Below are 13732 nucleotides of genomic sequence, written 5' to 3'. Positions count from 1 at the left end.
TAAAGGCTAGGATGGGTGGCTCTGGAAAGATCTCATTAAGAATCGAATGGGTTGAAATTGTTGGACAATGTTCTCTATGGATTCCACAGAAGGATGGTATATCATAATTAATGGTGTGTGATTCATAGGGATTTTCTGTCTTTAATGCAGCAATTCTTCATGTGGTATCTGGGTGGCTATTTCAAAGGTGTGACCTATCTTTCTGGAAGAGTTTCCTTTTTGAGTAAAAGTCCTTTTGAGATTTGTGAGGTGATGATCTCGGGTGTTCTCAGTGCAAATGTGGTTGTATTGGAGGGTTTGGCTATATATTACAGCTTTCTTGGTGTGTTCAGGGTAATTGCTGGTTCTGTATAGATATGTATGTAGGCATCCCAGGCCTCCTCTGTGGCCTCCACTGCCCTGACCACCATGGCATCCTGCCATGCCTTGGCCTCCACATGCCTCTCCTCAAGAGCCAGGAGCCTGTCCTGGAACTTCTGGTCCACCTGGTGCCTCTCTCATCTGTATCAGGGACGATGTGTAGGGGGTACATACAAGTGCACAAGCACCCCCTGGAAGTGGTGGTGCAATCCCTATAAAAAGGTGCCACTCACCACCCTGCTGATGACAATGCAGTTGGCAGCAGCTGTGGGTGGTCGCTGATCCTTGCCACCTGACCCCCGACCCCTGTGGCTGACAGTGCTGGTGGTATCTGCAGACGCTGCCCTGCTTACCACTGTCAGGCTTCTGCTGCTCCTGCTGTTGTGCTCCTGCTGCCACTGTGTCCCCCCAGCCGCCAGGGGCATGTGTCGTTCATGGTCTGCATGCAGTGCCCTCCATGTGCCAGGCCCGTGAGTCTGACAGCAGCTCCTTGGCCACCATGAGCAGCCAGTTCAGCAGCCAGGTCCAGTCCTGGGTCCTTGGCTACTAGAGCCATCATACATGGAAGGCCCAGGCTGAGGCTGGTGGTGATCCTGAAAGTGCATCAGAGTTGCCAGTTGGTGCCCCACATGCAGCTGCAGGACCTGCAGAGCCAGGTTAAAGAGGCAGTTTGTGAGAGTTTCCAATATTTCTGAGATAGCATGCTCTATACTAGGGGGTGTGCTCTGCCCAGCCTCAAATAAGGGATCATGCATGAATGGATTCCCATGGTAAGTTGGCAGGGCAGGCCCTGGCACAGCCAGCCACTGACTGAGGCACTCATCCATGTTTGTTCAGCTGGGCAGGTGGGCTGCTGGGTGCTGGCTGCAGGCTGCCTGCCTTCTCTGCCCTGTTCCTAGGCTAAGACAGGCCTGGATCCAAGCAGCAGCTCCTAGCAGCACTTGCTGTGGTGGCTCCAGACCCACTCCCTCTACCCCTTTCTCTTTCTGGAGGCTAGCACATCTCATCCATTTCTGGTAAGCCCGTGGCACCCAGCCTTGGGGGGCAAATGGCTCACAGCTAATTGGGAAGCAAAGCTGGTGACACCCCTGCCCACCACACTGGTGATACCTCTGCCCACCACACTGGAAGCCTCTACAAATATGGTTCCTGGGGCCAGCCCCCTGCATGCTGGCCCTGTGCCCTATGCCCTGACCATTCCCCTGCTGAGTGTGTCCTGGGCTTGCTGCTAGAAGCATTTTTCACAGACCAAGGGGAGCCCGATCCTTCTGCTGCTGCTAACTATGGTTCCCCGGCACACCTGAGAATCTGGAGCAGGACCTGAGCTTTGTTGGTGTGTCAGGAAAGCCCCTGCTGCCTTGCAACCTCTGCCACCTGGAGGGCTTCCTGTGGCTGCACCACATGTCCCTGCTCCCCACAGATGAGGATGACTTCACTGCTGGCATTGACACATTCTGCTGCATGTGAGAGGTCCATGCCTGTCTAGCTGAGGGGGCACAGGCTGCTTAGGTAAGTTTTGCATTGTCTCCTGCTTCCCTGCATTGTTTGAGGAGCAACTTCAGTGGCCATGGGGACACAGCTGGGTCAGGTGGGGAGGGGAGCAGGGGCAGGGGTGGGAGCATGTGTACGGGCAAGAAGGACCCTCCCCCATTGTGGGTCTTACTGGGTGGGTGTGGCAGGCATACCCAGTGTCCTGAGTGTGTCCTCACTGGCAGCAATCATGTTTAGCTTCCTGCCATGTCCTGGCATGAAGGGGCATGGCATCCATCTGCTGAGGCAAGGGTTCCCTCTGGGGAGGAGCTGAAGCTGCTGAAGTTTGGCAGTGCCATGGCCATGCTAGCCTCCTGTGTTGAGCTGTGCATCCAGATTGGCAAGGCATGCACTGACCTGGGCTGCTGGAGCTGCTTGATGGGGGGAGGGGGGGGACGACTATGGTGTGATGGGCTCCTGGTACCTTGGGGTACCCTCCGACACTGACACCTCATTGTACTTGCCATGTGAAAGCAGAGGCTTAGGCAGGTTGACCCTGCTGGAGAATACAGTACTTCTCCAGTCAGGGTCCCCAGATACAAGACGCTGGTCCAGCTGCTGCATAAAGGGCATGTGGTTGTGGCCAGTGACAGAGACTAACCGTGCCTGCAAGGCCTTGAACTTTATGCCGCATTGGCACACTGACTAGGTGTGCTTGCACTCTCGCATGTGGCCTGACAGGCCCTATTTGAAGTGGATATTGGAGTGCTGCTCTGTGAGAACTGGCTGAGGACCTCAGCCACTCCCCATAGTGCCACAAGGTCCACAGTCTCTTCTTAGAACTAGTTCCAGCCCTGGGGGTGTTGTGTGGTGTTGGGATGACACCAGCATGTCTCCTTTGATGGCCCACTGGGCTGCACAGGACAGTCTAGGTGCTGCCAGGTGTCTCTTTCATTTGAATCAGAAATTCTATCCAGGACCCAGGATTTTTTTTCCGTGGGGCACAGAGGCTGTCCATGTGACTTGTGGCACACATCCCTCATGTCGGCAATCCCTGTATTACAGAGTCAATTATTATTGCATAATAGTGTTGTAGTATGTTTGGGTAGTACCCAGAGCTCTTAGCCTTGGACCAGGCCCCTGTTATGTTAATAAAATCCAAGACAGTCTCTGTATATAAGATCTCACAATCTAAGGTTTAGACAGTAAACAAATGTGGACAAAAAGAAAATCAATGGGCTTGGAAGGAAAAGCTCAAGAACAGCAAAGAGGCATATAGTTCCAACAGTCAACATGGAGATTCCTACCACTTTATTTAGCTAAATATGTTATGTGTGCTCTACTGATAAAAGCCACTGCTTCATGGAAACTGACCTTTGCATTCTTTTTTTCTGTAACTTATTGTGATTTATTGCACATAGTGCTTAACAAATGGAGTGATATTAAATGCCTCTAAGCATTTGGGTCTCTCAGGGACTAGGTCTGGAAGAAGACAAGAAGACATTTTGACTCCATTGGTCAATATGCATTGCAGGTACCTGTTTTACTTGCTCCACTGAAAATATATGTATGATTTGCAGTTCCATGTAGGGTTTACCAGCTTTTTAGTACAAGGTTTAGCAGTCAGAAGGAAGTCCACTGCAAATGCTCATGCAGGTACATCTATGCAATAGCATTTACAATTTTAGCAAAGTACTGGGCCTGATGCCAGAACTCTGGTCCCCAGTTTGTCTCAAGGGCAGTATGTTATCTGTGAGAATATCATACAGTTCTCACATCTCCAGGAAATGAAAAGTTAAAAAGCAATGCTGACAGGGAGAGTAAGAAAAACATTACCTGCAGCACATTTTTTGCTCACCATCATTTTCCATAAGCCACTTCGGTTGGAGTTACTTGACAGCAAGAGATTATTGCAGTTACAGAGACAACAATTCACTGAGGCCTGGTAGGAAGACAATTGAAATCAGCAGAGTATAGAACTCAACAGTGTGGACCTGGGTCATGCAATGGAGCTAAATGTTTAGGCAAGGGGGTTCTTGCATAAACTGAACCAGGAACATACTCTAGAATGATTTGTGACTTAGTTTCTCCCATATTTTTCTCTTCCTCTGGGATGCAGGAAGTAACTTCATGCCTTTTCATAGTGACAGTTACTGCATGCTTTGCAGCCAGCCAGGTGGTGGGTTATTGATATGGTGTATATATTTTGGTTTAATAGGTGAGGGTGCTATATTAAGCTGCTGTAATGTCACAATACTACCACATAATGATGTCACCTTCTTATGCAGCCCCAGGCTCAGTAGCATGACTTTTTACACTGCCATGAAAATTCCAAAATGGAGAAACATTAGGTAGGGAAGAGCTAATAAGATAGGCTTCTCTTTCCCAGCAGTTCAAAACCATCTAGTGGTAACATACAAAAAATGAGAATTCTTGGTTCCAAAATGATGCTTTTTATTAGACCAACTGGAAAATCACAAGAAAATTGTCATTTTCTGCAAGCTTTTGGGATTCAAGTCCCTTTGTCAGGCTCTGGGAAAAGTATAGATGGTACAAGATGGTAAAAAGTCCCCATGGGTAGAAAATAAACTTCATTTTTGCACAGAGGGAGCTGAAGATAGAAGGCTGTCCCTCTGAGTCCATGCGGGTGTCTTTGTGAGCTGTGCTAAGTAGCTCTTTGATGTGTATATCAGGCAGAATTTCTTCCCTGGAGGTGTCAGATGGCAGGTAGGGAGGTAAAAAAACTTGCACTCTGAATATTCCAGTCTGCCACATGTCTTAGCCAGCTCCACAAGATGTGGGGAATATTCTTTGTGCAGGGAGCTCCTGGCCTATGCTCTGTGATCAAAGCAGGGGCTGGGAGATTCCTCCATGCTCCAGGAAGCTGCCTGCTCCTGGGTTGGGCTCCAGTGGCAGGGCCCAGGCTGGGACAATGTCCCCCTGCCCCAGCAGCAGGGATATTCAATCCCTGGCTCCCCAATCAGCAGGCAGCTCCTAGGGACACGGACAATCTCCCAGCCCCCATTCCACAATTATGGAGTTGGGATATGATACACCTTGACTTTCACAAGTCTTTTATACAGTGTCACACAGAATTCTTGCAAGCAGGCTGAGACGTATGTATGGGTTGGATGAATGGACTGTAAGGTGGATAGGTATCTGGCCAGATTGTCAAGCTCAGTGGGTAGTAATCAATGGCTCAATGTCTAGTTGGAAGTCAGTGTCAAGCAGAGTTCCCCAGGGGCTGGTCCTGAGGCCAGTATTGTTTAATATCTTAATTAACAATCTGAAAGATATGATGGATTGTACCCTCAGCAAGTTTATGCATGATGCCAAGCTGGGGGGTGTAGTAGGTACACTGGAGGGTAGGGCTAGGATTCAGAGTGACCTAGATAAATTGGAGGATTGGGCCAAAAGAAATCTCATAAGGTTCAACAAAAACAAGTGCAAAGTCCTGCACTTAGGAAGGAAGGCTGAGGACTAACTGGCTAGGCAGAAGCTCTCTGGAAAAGGGCCTAAGTGTTACAGTGGACAATAAGATGGATATGAGTTAACAGTGTGCCCTCGTTGCCAAGAAGACTAATAGCATACTGAGTTGTATTAGTAGGAGCATTGCCAGCAGATTTAAGAAAGTAATTATTCTCCTCTATTCTGCATGGGTGAGGCCACATCTCATCTACTGTGTCCAGTTTTGCACCCCTCCCCCCACTATAGAAAGGATGTGGACAAGTTGGAAAGAGTCCAGTGAAATCCAATGAAAATGGTTTTGGGGTTTGGGCACATGACTTATGAGAAGAAGCTGAGGGAACTGAGTTTATTTAGGCTGCAGAAGAGAAGACTGGGAGGGGATTTGATAGCAGACTTTCCTTATCGGAAGGGTGGTTCCAAAGAGGATGGACTGTTCTGTGGAGATGACAGAAGAAAGAACAATGGTCTCAAGTTGAAGCAAGAGAGGTTTAGGTTGGATATTAGTCAAAATCTTTCTTACTAGGAGGGTGGTAGAGCACTTGAACAGATTACCTAGAGAGGTGGTGGAATCCTCATCCTGGGAGTTTTTTCAAGGTCCTACTCAACAAAGCCCTGGATGGAATGATATAGTTAGAGATGATCCTGTATTGAGTAGGGAATTGGACTAGGTGGCTTCCTGAGTTCCCTTCCAACACTAATTATCTATGATTTTATGATTCTATGATTAATCCTACCTATTTCTGTTAAAGTTTTTCTGTTAAATATTTTCTCTTTTAATTCTTTCTGCACAGGCAAGAGAGACCAGCATTCCCTCCTCCTCCCTTCCCCCCCCCCCAAAAAAAATTAAAGACACAAACAGGTCCTTCTATCAGTTTCTCTGAAAAGCAGAAACAGCCCCTGATTCTATCTAAGTTGGGAGAGGTGCAGATATGAAAGGATTCCTCGGTACTGATTATACTACCCTACATCTCTATTGTAATAGTTTAATGGTCTCATATTTTGAAAGAGAGTAAAAGAAATCTGATCACAAGGCTTATAAAGATAGCTGGTGAAATAAATTCAACAAAATGTAAGGTCAGCAGTGGAGTAAGAATTAGATCCTGCAAGAAACAACCCTTCTCATTCTGTTAGTGCTTACTGCTGATCAGACTGGAATGTCTTTACTACCAAAACACGGTGAATCTCTGAGGGTATAAATCTTATCATCTTGCAGGTAACTTTAATAACAATCTTTATTTTAACCAGCATGTCTGAATATTTTGTTCTTCTCCATCCCTAGCCAACCAGGCACATTCACATATACCTACTTCAACAAATGAAAAATATTTTTATGACCTTGGTGAACTCTGATTCTCTTAGTCAATTAATTACATTGAAAATAACTGAATTAAAGAATGACTCTGAAATAGTTTCCATCCCTTATCCCCATTCTTTCACAGCCACTGTGTTGTTTATTTTCAGAATTTTGATTTACAATATAAATGAATCTGAGTGGGCACATAAGCTGTAAATCATATCTATCTGTCTACCTTCCATCTATGCATCCACTTACACCTCTCTTTGCTCAATCTCTGCCTGGGTCTTTCTTTTCATAGTTAAAAATATCAACCTATGTCCATTTATTAAAAAACAAACAAATAAACAAAAATATTTTTTAACATACCAGAAATTTATTTATTTGAATTCAGTTCAATTGAAAATACTTGTATGGTAAATAATTTGTCAGATACCTTGCACTTTTCTGGTTATTTTGAAAAGTCATATATCCAATGTAACTCCCCAGACCAATGGTAATTAATAGCTGCTTTCCCTTCCTAGAAAAGCAGAAATAAAAACCATCCTAGAGAAATGCAGAGCTCATTCAGAGTTCATCTTTGCCATATGGACCACTTTAGATGATATACCTATAGATCTCTGAGCATATATAGTGACCCCATGCAGAGGGTTTTTGTTAGACTGAAACAGTTGTCCTCATACCCGGACAATGATGGAAGCTGTGGCTAGAGTGAAGCTGAGCAGCTAGCCACCTCTCCTACCGCTCCTAGGGTCAGCAGTCAGGGGCAGGACTACAGGTCCCACAACTATGGACAAATTCAATTTTCAGCATAGCACATTTCTGAAAGAGTACACCATCTAAAGGAATAATCTTTTGGTTCAGAAAAATTTAAATGACATATCCCAATATCTCAACAGATCCTGATCTCTAAATAATTTTGTCTCAAAATATGCTTGGTTTCCCCAGATTGTGGTGTTAAGTAACATTTTTTTATTACTGGTTTGTTTGTTTTTCCCTGTTGACTGACAATTGGATTTTCTATGAGGAAAGTTACTAAAAGTCATAATAAAGGTAAGAGAAATAACAGAGTTTTCTTCTTTTCAGATGACAGTAATAAGGGACCAGTGTTCATGCTTTGGCTCTTAAGAAAGATTCTTATTTTTAATGTACAGTTTAATGCTTCTGAGGATGAAATTGGCACTTGTCTGTCATTGAAAGGGTGAAATATATCATTATCTAGATTTAAAACTACCCCAGTGTTGTAAATTATAGGCAGGATCCTGTTTCATTTTCTGCACCAAAAAGGGTGCATATGCATCAATATTACTGCAAGTGTTTGCCCTTACCTAGATTTTTTGGCTTCTATTTTGCCTTCTTTCCATACCTGCCAAAATTAAAATGGAGAAGGAGGCAGGGTGTCCCATATTTAATCCCTGTTATATTGTGTTTAAAGTATTTACCCAGAGAGCAGGAGACATAGGCTAGGTACAGACCTTCAAAATGCATGAGGGAAAAGCAAGCAAGTGAGGCTGTTTTCTGTATGAGGTGTAGTTAAGATTGGTAGTGAAAAAGAACACATAGTCATCTTTTGGTATGGTAGGGATTACATTTTAGCCTGGGTCCCACCATTTCTATACCAGTCTATGTATGCCAAACTTCTGTTCTGTTAGGGATGCAAATGGTTAAATGGCTAAACTGTTAAACAACAAGTATATTTATACCATTTAACATTAACTTGACTGTTTCCCATTTAGTGACCTCTGGCATGAAAAGCCCTAGCCCCGCCAGCCCCTGACCCTTATGACTTTAGCCTGTGCCTGGCACTGTGCAGGCCTCAGGCTGCTGGTGGGAAGCCATGGGAGGGGGACTGTGGCCACAGCCAAACCATTTGGGTCACTGTCATGCTTCAGAGCCTTACCTTCCCCTCACCCCCATGGGCAGGGTTTTGGCTTCAGACAGCTGGGGCTGCAGACCTCTTCTGTACCTGGATCCCAGTGGCATGTGGAGGAAAAAAAGGAGGGAGGTATGTTTCCCCACAGGGGGTGAGTGGGGCCTTCCCACTACAGGACAGAAACTCTTCACCCCACAGTAGGTCTGCCCGCCCCTCCCACAGTGACAGGGCCCAGGCAGGTCACAGGTGATGGGCTCCCTGTGTCTCCTGCCATGTTTCTGCTTGCATAGCCATGATCTGGAAATCTCCTCCGTGGTGCCAGGCTGGGCCCTCCTCCGCTTACAATAGGGGAAAGGTGGGTCCGGTCCCAGTGGGGCAGCCTCCATCAGGTTCATTGTTTCCTGCCCGTGGTTCTGTGGCTGAGTGGAGCCTGGCTCAGCCCTGAGGTGGGGCTGAGTGAGTAGCTGGCTTAACTGGAGGAGATCCCACGGTGGCTAGAGCAAGTTGCACTGGCCTGAGGGGTCATCATTGACTGTTTGCAGGGACAGCATGGCCTCAGAGCATTCCTGAGGGGTGACAGTACAGCATAGTGATGCAGAAGATATGCAGGAGGGAGCGTTAGGGCTACAGCAGTGGTCTCTCAGGCTGGAGCTCCTGGACTGCCAACCCACCAGGAACACCCAGGGGTCATGCTTACCACAGGTGGGGCCAGCAACAACCCTTTAGACTGGGCAACAGCTGCTTCACCTGTCACAGTGCCTCCTTTGGCTAAGCCAGTTGCACATTCAGCCATACCTCATGGCTGGGTCAGGCCCTATGTGGTTCCAGTGCCATGGGTTCAAAGGGGAAGGATGCAGCATGGCCAGTGGAGGCTGGCCAACTGGGACTGGACCCCTATGTCCCATGAGGCAAGATAGGAAGGACCTGGCCTGGAAGCACAGAGGAGACTTCCAAGTCCAGGCTACAGCAGCACAAATGCAGTGCCAGGTGCACAGTGAAGATTTAAGGGACTCGAGTTGGGGCTATTCTTGCCTAAGGGCCTTAAATTAGGAATGTGCTATCAGTTTACCATATGGGGCATTTGTACATATGCTTGTGCCACAGCACCAGGAGTTTCTAAAAGCACCTGGCACTGAAGTGAATGTGGTTGTATAAGTGGTGAAATATGCATAAGCACTGAGAAAATGGTGGTAGCATGCTTTTGAACTAAAGCACATCAAAAATGTTTCCATTTTCATTCATTCATTTCAAAAGTGCACCGCCTCCATTTTCTGCAAACTAACACGTATTTCACTGCTTATAAAACTGTATGCGATGCAGTGCAGTGCTCATCAGCTCATTTGTGGAGTAGACTGAATTAATTAAGTTTGATCCAATGTGCCAGAACTCTGGTGTACTGGAGAACAAAAATGTATATATATAAATGCCCTTAACTGATATAATTAGAGGAGGTTATATGGATATATATTTTATTATTATATTTACATTCCTAGTTTGTTATGAGTATAGATTGCTTTTGTGTGCTGAATGTCTTTTCTGTCATCAGTATAGACCAATTTCCAATCACTTATACCAGTAAAAGTGTAATGTCTCTATCTGGCCATTGGGTCTAGGCTACAGTAATTTGGAGGGCGGCTGAACTTTATCTCTAGATATCTAGTAAAGTGCTTTAGCCACTACGGTATAGTGATTAACTAAGCCTCTCGTTGCATTGTACTTCTTTTGTATTAAATATTTATTGGATAAAATGAATGGAAAACAATGGGAAAGTTCTGGCTGCAAAGATTCATACTAGAAACCAGGACCCCTATTAATCTAGTGCCACTGTTCATCCACTTTCTTGCTAACTTCCTCCTGGTCCCCCATATCTTCCTCTATTGGCTGCCCAGTTGGACATGCTATTAGTCTGAACCCTGGCAGATCCTCCTCTGACAATGAACACCTGTTGGTCCTGTTTTTTTCTGATATAAAAATTTCAGGATTTACCTAGCATCATGCATGTATCTGGGCAATCCTATTTAACTGCATACTGGCATGGAAAGAGTTGAGCCTCACTGAGAAGGCTCAGTGGTGGAGTACCTGCTTGCATACCCAAAGCCAAAAACTGCACTTAAGTGGTTGTGGAAATCTCACTTCCATACATAAAATGAAATTGGATTTATCATCAGAGGCCCTGCAAAGATTTTTTAATAAAATTGCAACAATAAAATTTAAGGAACACAAGTGAGAGGTTGGGCAAAGGATAATAAAGGTTTATTTTTCCACCAAGATGTTCTACAGTCTCTTTTCTAAATAAAGAGAATACAGTGAATCCTGAAATGAAAACCTCAATTTGCATAGAATTAAAGAATCATAGAAAATTAGGGTTGGAAGGGAGCTCAGGAGTTCACTTAGTTTACCCCCCCTGCTGAAAATACAACCATCCCACACTAGATCATCCCAGCCAAGGTTTTGTCTATCTGGGTCTTCAAAATCTCCAACAATGGAGTCCACAATGTCTCTGGGTAACCTGTTCCAGAGTTTTACTACCCTCCTAAAGTAGACATTCAATTACTTAAGACTTTTCCTTTTCAAAGTGCTTAGAAATATATTCCTTCAGGATCAGTTCCATAACTTTTCCAGGGGCTGAGGTGAGACTGACTGCACTGTAGTTCCCTGGAAATCCAAATATAAAAAAACCCCTGTGGGAAAAAAAGGGAGGCAAGGCACACTTCCGCAATGTGCCCTGAAGCAACCAGAGCCTGGGGTCTTCCAAAGACATGGTGTGGTATCCAGCCAGAATATCTCTATGTTTGCCCCTTGCCCCAGAGCTTCATCACGCTGCCTCAGCATGCAGAGCAAAGTGGACTGGTGCAGGCTGCAGTGTGACCTGGACCTGGGCTCTGTACCAGGTAAATAGGGACTGGGGGTAGGGAGGACTGGAGTGGGGGGCTGTGTGGGTTTGGGAGACTGTGTGTAGGGGGTGGCTGCTTGGGAGGGGTGGGTTTCCTGCCCACCCCCTGCACACCTCCCCCCCACAGCAGAAGCCACCATTGGGGTGCTTAGGGCCCTCCTGGCACAGCCCTCCCCCACCCCATGGGCTGCTTAGGGCCCTGCCTGACACACGGTGCTGACTGTGCCACATTGTGTGGGCCCAGTTCTGCTCAGCCCAGGTGGGGCTGTCAACCTTTGGACAGCACCAAGCCACTTGGGACGTCACCCAGGGCCTGGTACCACTCACAGGAGTCATGCATCTCACAGGGGTCATGCCAAGCTGGGTCTCTGCCTCCATGGAGCTGGCCCAGGACATGTAGAGGCAGGACCTGGCCTGGCATGATGTGTGGTCCCTGAAAGTGGTTCCAGGGCCTGGGTGACAGCCTGAGTGACCCAACGCTGGCAGAAGGTGCTTGGCCTCTCTCTGGGTGGGGCCTGCAATAAGCAACACAAGTGGTGCTGGGTCTGATGTGGTCAGGGTTGTACCATGCCACAGGGAGCTCTGGCAGCAGTGGGCCCAGAGTGCCTGATGGCTGCTGCTGCTGTGTGTGTGGGGGGAGGTGCTGATGGCCCTGTGTGGGGAACTATGGGCCCTGTGGGGGGAGCTGTGGGCCCTTTGGGGGGGAGCTGTTGCCCTTGTGCGGGGGGGGGGGTGCAGCTGTGGGCCCTGTGCAGGAAGCTGTGGGCCCTGTTGAGCCCAGTGGGGGGGGGGGGGCAGTCAATGTGCTTTTGGGGGCCTGCACCCTGTGGGGGGCCAAGGAACCCACCTCTCTTGAGCAGTTCCCCCACACAGCCCCCACATGCACGGTCCCTCCACAATCCACCCACAAATTCCACACCCCCAATCCCCTCACCCACATACCCAGTCACAAACCCCAAACTCCTGCACAAGCCCCATAATCCCCCAAGTCTCACCAACCCACAAACCCCCCAATCCCCACACAAATGCCACACACACCCTCCCACACCCCTTTTCCCCCAAACCGCCCCCACATACCCACCGTAAATCTCATACCCTGAGTGCATAACTGGTCACATGGGATGGGATGGGATGGGATGGGATGGGATCTGCTGTCAGGAGCTGTGGCTGCCGGGGCAACTGCCACACTGCAGCCCTGCCCTGATCCCACACCAGTGCTAGGACATGCGGTCCCAGTTTGAGGGTGCTTCTGGTCCTAGAAACGAGTTTTGGGGTGAGATGGGCTGGGGGGAGGGATGGAGGGCTTTTCAGGGACAGCATGGGGCAGGGAGGAGAACAGCAAGGGCTGGCCCTTGTCAGAGCCAAAAAGTAGGTGGGTGGGACACCTGAAGGTGGATTCATGGTCTGGTGCTGGGACAGAGCTGAGGTTGGGAGGGAGCTAGTAGGGGCAGGCAGAAACTGCAGGTCAGGAGTGAGGGGATGGGGGGTGGACTGTGGGTTGAGAGTCAGGAGCAAGGGCAGGGGCAGGGTATTGACATATCAGTGCCACTCAGTGCTGCACATCCTGATGAGTGAAGAGGGTAGTGGCAGCTCTGATTTTTCTATGGCAAAAAACCCGAAAGTAAATGCCAAAGTGTATAGATATTTAGAATCCATTTGATTATGATGATAGAGACACTAGTAGGCTTTCAAATTGCTTTAAACTTGTAAATATATCAATAAAACATCTCCAACTCTCTCTACATAGTGATATTTCATTTTAATAGTGAATGAACATGGATTTTGGATATTTTAATGAGAGAATTTGGGTTAGTTATCAGAGAATTTGCAATTATTAAGCTGAGAGCACCAGGATCTCTGCTGGTGAGACCTGGGCACAGGAACATGTCCAGGGCCAGCACCAGGGACACTGCTGGAGAGCAGATGAGGCAGCTGACCTCTTGGCCATTTAGGCCTAAGAGGATATGCTTTGACAGTTCAAAATGGGCCACTACAAGGAGCACATCTTCTGGGTGATAGCCACCCAGATGGCAGAGGGAGGACACCAGGAGACATGACAGTAGTGCCACCTGATGACCAACTGTGCGGCTATGGCCCACTGGCAGCTGGCCCAGAGTTTCAGTAGGTTCTGCTGTAGTGCCCATACCACAGCCTAGGCAGCTGAGCAGTCCCTGTCCAGTTCTGGCAAGCATGCAGTCATGGGGCCACAGGTCCAAGAGTGGGGATGCTGTTCCAGATGGCAGCAGGTCAGAGCCAGGCATCAGCCTTCACTGCCAGACTGCTGCAGTGGGTAGAGGGTGCAGGGGCCACTCCAGGTGAGGACTGTTTCTGCAGTCCAGCTGGCACAAAGGGTAGTGTCTGCAGATCCCAAGTT

Source organism: Crocodylus siamensis, chromosome 2 (assembly GCF_052110815.1).
Source record: "Crocodylus siamensis isolate JL-2025a chromosome 2, ASM5211081v1, whole genome shotgun sequence".
Classification (NCBI taxonomy): Eukaryota; Metazoa; Chordata; order Crocodylia; family Crocodylidae; genus Crocodylus; species Crocodylus siamensis.
Note: the sequence above shows the minus strand (reverse complement) of the source record.